This window comes from Silene latifolia, unplaced genomic scaffold (genome assembly GCF_048544455.1).
Source record: "Silene latifolia isolate original U9 population unplaced genomic scaffold, ASM4854445v1 scaffold_20.1, whole genome shotgun sequence".
NCBI lineage: Eukaryota > Viridiplantae > Streptophyta > Magnoliopsida > Caryophyllales > Caryophyllaceae > Silene > Silene latifolia.
In genome coordinates, this window is record NW_027413163.1 from 6,410,187 (window position 1) to 6,417,037 (window position 6,851).

A 6,851-nucleotide genomic window follows, 5' to 3' on the forward strand; every position below is an offset into this window, starting at 1 on the left:
ATAATCATATTGGTAAAGGTAGTATTCTTACTATAGAATTTTAAACTAAAAGTTTGAAAATGCTTTTATGATTTTCAATGGTTTTAACATTAGTGAATGTTGAATCTCGTTGTTGGTGACGTCCCAATAATGGGTTTTCTCATTTATTGGTGAAGAAGTATTTTTATATCTTGATATGAATATGGATGTTCTTGTCTGATCAACAAGAGTATCACCGTTTCATTGAAAAGATACCTATATTTTCTTATAACTATAATTTCTCCTTCTAAGTTTCGAGGACGAAACTTTTTAAAAGGAGGGGTGATTGTAACGGCCCGTAAATTTCGGATCGTTAATATATTTCGAAAATAATTAATTAATCAAGTAAAATTTGACAATAAAGTATTTAAAGTAAAAATAATTCAAAGAAATATAATTTTATTATATTTTGAAGAAAAGTATTTATTTTGATAGTTTTGAAATGTTTAAAAATAGTTTAAACCGTGTAAAATCTTTTATTTTGAAATAAGGGCGTATCGGGGGGAAAATGACAATTCGTTTGAACGTTGGGTAAACGAAATTGGAAATGGGTCGTATGAATACTCAATTTTATTGTAATCTCGTGTTTAAAGACTTTGGACTTGACGGAATTTGCGTTTGACTTACGGATTTAATTATTATCAAGACAAGTCAAACCCGACTCGTAAATCCCGACTAAAAATCCCGACTCCCTCCTTTCCTTTCTCCCTTTCCCGCGTGACAGCCCCCTCCCCTTCCATATTCTGTTTTTTTTTCTTTTTTCATCTTCCTTAAGCTTCCAAACCCAAAATCAAACACCATTTTCACATTCAAGCTCAAAATCGTCATAAATCCTTCGTTTCTTGTCCGTTTTTCGCGAAATTTACCTTTCCGGAATCCCCTCGCCACGATCTACGACTTAGTATGTTCTAATTTCAGTTTTCATTAAGTTATTTTAAGACCAAATTTCGGAATTTTCGGTTTATATGCTTATTATTGTGTTTTAATTGTTTATTTAGGTGAAGGATTGGAAGACGAGTTCGGGGACTCGTATATTGTAGAGGATAGCGGTTAGTTGTGGTTAGGGTTTCGGTTTTGAGGACTAATTGCTCATTTTCTAGCTTAAGGTAACATATTTCGAGTTACTCGACGAAAGATCGTCACATGTTTTTGATTTTTGTATGTTTGGTGAATTTTTGTTGGGTAGTAATTTTCACATGTTAAACTTAGTTGCATGCAAGCTTAATTTGTGCCTTTTGGTAGTTTAAATTATCAAAGTTGAATTGGGGACGATTAATTAATTTTCAGACGGTCTTATAATGTATAAAAATGAAAAAAAAAAAGAAGAAATGGTGCGGCAATGTCCGGCAGCAGAACAGCGGCAGCCCACGGCAGCCCCGGCGGTCTTGGGGTTGGTCCGGTCGGTCCGTTGCTTGTTTCGCGGTTTTCCATGCTTTGTCCGTCATTTTAGGTTCATCATGGATATAATTAGAATGAGTATACATGGTTAAATTTGTTAAGAGAATCATAAAAGTAGCTAAAAGTTATGCTAAGGGTAGAAAAATTATGTTATATTGACAATTATCACATGTTAGGATAATTTACAAAATGAAATGGTAATTAATAGGCTCAAAATGAATTTTTTTGTGATAATTGGAATGTTTTGTTGATTGTGCCGAAAACTGAGCCTTAGTCCCTTTGACTGATGCGATGTCAGTTAATTGAGTGATTGGTCACCGCAATTTGACCCGCACTGCCGCAGCAGGTCGGGGTTGCGGGTAAAAATTCGGTTGAATGATTTAGATAATCGGCCATTTTCTTGTTTTAGGCCATTTATCAAGCTTTTGTTCACATGTATAGCTTATTGAATTTAATAGTGACTTGTATTGTAGAAATGGCCCTAGTTTCCCCTAAAGCCTTAAATATTGTTAGAATTGCTAGGATTGGAATTTAGTATTGAGTACTTATTGAGGAACTGTTGGATTGTATGCTGTATATAGCCTTTCACATGATAGAATATTAGATTTTATGTGGGTAAGTAGGACTTTTTGCCCTCTTATGGTTAAGTGGGTGTCTTACTTGACTTGTGTGGTGAGTCTTGGGTGGTGTGGGCTAAAATATTCAAGCTGGGACTAGCTGTGACTAGGTCCTAGGTGAGTATCTCGGCCTTCATCATAGATAGGTCTTTATAGTCTCTGACGAGTATATGTTCACTGCTTGATAGCCTTTGTGTTCCCGACTAGTGGATGTTTATCCAAGTTGGGGCATGACCTCGGGTACTAATTTTGATAGTATGGGGTCAGTTAAGTACTAGCCAACCCTTCGGTGGTGTCCTTAGGGTACTCACTTCACTTTGTTTTAAAAAAGTTGTGAGTCTTGGGTGCGGTGGTGTGTATCCGCATGTCTAGGTCTGCGCAGATTTTAGGCTAGGGTTGTGTTGTCTCTTGGCCATGTTTTCTTAATAGTAACCACTGAGCCAAGATACCGGTTCGATTACCTTCCCTACCTCGTGGTATAGACTTGAGTTACAAAGTGACTATTGACGGGACTAAGAACTTATGCCTGTCTTTGATATATTGCCCTTTCTTGTTTGATGATTCTATGAATCATGGAAGGTGAGATGCAAGCGGCTATGGTTGATAGAGTTTGGATTACAATTTGTTATATGATTCACATGATAGTTAGTTTGGTCAGTTTAGGGGTCATTTGTTAGAATACATGAAAAGTAAATGGTTTATCAAATTGTTTACATGTTACAAAGACATGTTACATTAATTTTGACGATTCGTGGTCGGGAGGACTCTGAGTTACTCCCCACCTGAATTGTGGCTTTCGTGTTTGTATAAAATGCGATTGACAGGTTGTTGATGCTTTGTTTGGGGTCACAGACGGCTAGTGAGCAAGAAACCTTGGACCTAGTTTTGGCTATTCTATTAGTAAACCTTTTATACTTTTGGTTTGTATATAATTTGAAGGGACATATGTCTCCCTTTCTATTATTGGTTTGTATCCTTATATTTCCGCGTCTTTAGTTATATATGTAAATTAGTTTATCAGTTGTTGCAGGGTTTTTGACACTCTTCTTGAGTTGGAATTGGTTGTGAATGGTTTAGTTAGAAATTTTTTGAAATTGCAGGTTTTTGGACTAGTTGAACCATTTACAAACATATCCTACCAGTTTTTCTGTAGAAATTACGCATTTAAGTAATTGGATAACGCTAATTATCAAGGGTGTCACAGACAAGCCTCGTGCTTATTATCGGTCTTAAAAAGAACAGAGAGCCAATTGCAAACCCAAGACCGGAGACTCAAATTATCCCCTGATTGTGCCCTAATCCCCAGGAGACTTCCAGCCCAAACTCTGTTAGCAAATGAACAGTCCCGGAACAGGTGGTCCGGTGATTCCGTTTCTTCTGAATCACAAAGCACACAAGTAAAAGGACCATCAAAGCCTCTCCTTAGGAATCCTTCCCCAGTGGGCAACGATTCCGTGAGAAGTTTCCATAAGAGAATGATCCAGCTTTTCGGCCCTGGCAGGTTCCAAAGGATTTTTTGAAAAACAGCCATACATGCAGCAGGAACTCTTGATCGGTCCTTCGGGGAAGCTGAAGTGTTCCAAAAATTTTGAAGAGCAATGTGATACCCAATCTTAACTGAGTAATTCCCAGATGACGAGGCAGACCAATAGAAGTTGTCGCTGCCATCAGAGCATCGAATTGGAATAGCAAGAATGTCCTTAGTGGAAGTTTCATCAAAAGACATATACACAAGTCTATAGTCCCAACTGTTGCTGTTACAAATAAGATCTTTGATTCTTAAATTACACAAGTTGGGTGAATCAGTAAGAAGCTCAACACATCGTGGTCTCGGCACCGTTCCATGAACCCATTTAGTATTCCAAACACCGAGGTCAGAAAATGGGGAGAAGTTCCACGCTAAATGAGGTTTGATGAGTTGAAGGCCCCAAACAATACCTTTCCATCCCCACGAAGAATTACTCTTGCCATGGTTAAAAAGCAGATCACCATCCCGCCACTTTAGGCCATATTTAGCACCAATAGACTTACAGAGAATAGAATCTGGGTGAGTGATCATTCTCCATCCTATCTTTGCTAGAAGTGCTTGATTGAACTCCTTCATACGTCTAATACCCAGACCACCATTCCTTTTGGGTTGACTTAGGAAAAGCCTACTACACCAGCTAATAGAGGGAGATTTTTTATGACCCGCCCACCAAAAATGTGACAAAATAGCATCTAATCTTTTTGTCACACTTACCGGTATTTTGAATACCGATAGAAAGTAAAATGAGAGGGAGGACAAGACAGAAGAAATCAAAGCCAATCTACCCGCTGGCGATAGAAGAATGCAATTCCATGAAGATAAACGCTTCCTAACCTTATCAATGATAAACTCAAAAATTTCCCTTTTACTTTTATTCCCACCTGAGAGTCCCACGTCTATAGGAATACCCAAGTAAGATCCCAAATTAGTGCCACACGGAATGTTGAAGGTTTTCAAGCATTTTCGAGCAAAGGACAGACTAGAGCTTGAACTTAACATCATAGAGGACTTATTATCATTAATAACCTGGCCGGAGGCATGACAATAATCCTTAATAACTTTGTCAAGGCTTTCGCAACTCTTAGAATTACCTTCAATAAAAAACATAGAATCATCCGCAAAAAGCATATGTGAGATAGGGATACTAAAAGACACTTAAAACAATCAAAATCTGAAAAATTTTCTATGGGGCAATTCAACAAACACCTTATGTGCACTAGCAAAAACTTGATTGTTTAAGGTGGTTTTGTTGAATTGTTCCTTCCCTAACAGAAAACCTTTTCCAACAATCCACAATATTCAACAAAAGCAAGAATTTTAACTCAACTAACTAATGTAAATTGAATTAAACTAATTGAAAACAAAGAAAGTGGAGGAAAGTTGTTTACCTCCCCGGAACTTCTCAAACTTGCTTGAATAATGAAGGATGTTGCATAAAAACCCCCTTGTGACCCAGAAATCCACTTGTGAAAGCTTCAATTTAACCCGGAAAATTTTAGGTTCTTGGGAAATTTGGGCATTTTGTCAGAAATTTGGTGCTTTAATTGTGTTTTTGATGGCAAAATCGAACTTTGTGAAGAATTTGGTGAAGAGAATTGAGATTTGTTGATGAAATATGATGATTTGATGGGTTTTGAGATGAATGAGATGGGGTTTGGGGGTGTTTGCTCGACAAAGAAAGAAAGTTAAATGATGGGGATTGTACGGGATAAGAAAGATAAAGGGACGAATTTTCAGACCTGCGCAGGCTGCGCAATTTTTGGTCTTGCCTGCGCAGTATGGCGCAGCTGCGCAGGCTGCGCTTTAGCTCGCATTTTTGCTCCTAAATTCTTTTTATTCCCATTTCTACACTTAGCCAAATTTGGCCCCCTTTTTTCTTGTTCCCCTTTCTTGGCCTCTTCCAATGAATTTGGACATTAAACCCGACTCTCATCTCCTCTTGGGCACGCCTTCCAAGAGGGTTTTTGCAAATCACTACATCACTTAATAAACCTCAAGTGCTTTTTAAATGTCAATGCAAATTAAATTAGTTAAACGAAATTAACATGCAAGGAAAACAAATTGAGGTAATGAACTACACTAGGAAAGCAATTAAATTGAGATAGAATATTTACAAATTTCCCGTTATTTAATGTCGATGGCTCGACATAATGCTTCATGAGATTTAATCTTGGTAAACGGGATCCTCCAATCGAATCTCTTCTTCTTCTTCAAGGCCTTGCATCCCTTCATGGTAAACTTTGATTCGTTGTCCATTAACTTTGATCAACTTTCCCGAGTTGGGAGTTTCTACATCCGCCGCCCCATGGGGATGTACCTTCTTGACAATGTAAGGACCGAACCACCGGGATCGCAACTTGCCCGAAAAAAGTTTGAACCGATTTTGGAACACAAGGACCTTGTCTCCTTCCTTAAATCTTCTTCGGGATATCATCTTGTCATGCCATATCCGAGCTTTTTCCTTGTAGATCGCGGCGTTGTTATAAGAGTCTAACCGGATTTCCTCCATTTCTTGAATTTGCAACTTCCGGTGCAACCCCGCTTCATCCACACTTTGATTGAAGGACTTGATAGCCCAATAGGCCTTGTGCTCAACTTCCACCGGGAGATGGCATGTCTTCCCATATATGAGACGATAGGGAGACATGCCAATAAGAGTCTTATAAGCCGTGCGGTATGACCATAGTGCATCATCCAACCGCTTGCTCCAATCCTTCCGGTCCGGGTTCACCGTTTTTTCAAGGATCCCTTTAATCTCACGATTGGACACTTCTGCTTGCCCGTTTGTTTGAGGGTGATAAGCGGTGGAGACCTTATGAAGGACTCCATATTTCTTCAACAATCCTTGAATGATCCGGTTGCAAAAATGCGTCCCCCGATCACTTATGATAGCCTTTGGGAAACCAAATCTTGAGAAGATGAAGCTTTGAATAAAGCTAGACACGGTTTCTGCATCATCAACTCTTGTGGGGATTGCCTCCACCCACTTCGAGACATAGTTAACCGCAAGTAAGATATAAAGAAATCCATTGGAATTTGGAAAGGGACCCATGAAGTCGATCCCCCACACATCAAACACTTCACAAAAGAGGATAGGTTGTTGAGGCATCTCGTGCCTTCTAGAAATGTTGCCACATCGTTGACATCGATCACACGTCTTTACATAAGCTTGGGCATCCCGGAAAATATTAGGCCAATATAACCCACACTCCAAGATCTTACGGGAGGTCCTTTGAGGACCAAAGTGCCCTCCACAAGCATACTCATGACAATGTTGAAGGATTGAAGGG

The 6,851-nt window shown here is 38.9% G+C and overlaps 1 long non-coding RNA gene across 1 annotated transcript; it reads left to right on the plus strand.

Annotated features, from left to right (window-relative positions):
• The first annotated feature begins 799 nt into the window (after nucleotides 1-799).
• LOC141638355 (uncharacterized) lies at nucleotides 800-3,240 on the plus strand. Its single transcript, XR_012542068.1, has 3 exons — nucleotides 800-919; nucleotides 1,017-1,124; nucleotides 2,858-3,240. It is a non-coding gene; the product is annotated as an uncharacterized LOC141638355 (long non-coding RNA).
• The last annotated feature ends 3,611 nt before the right edge of the window (nucleotides 3,241-6,851 follow it).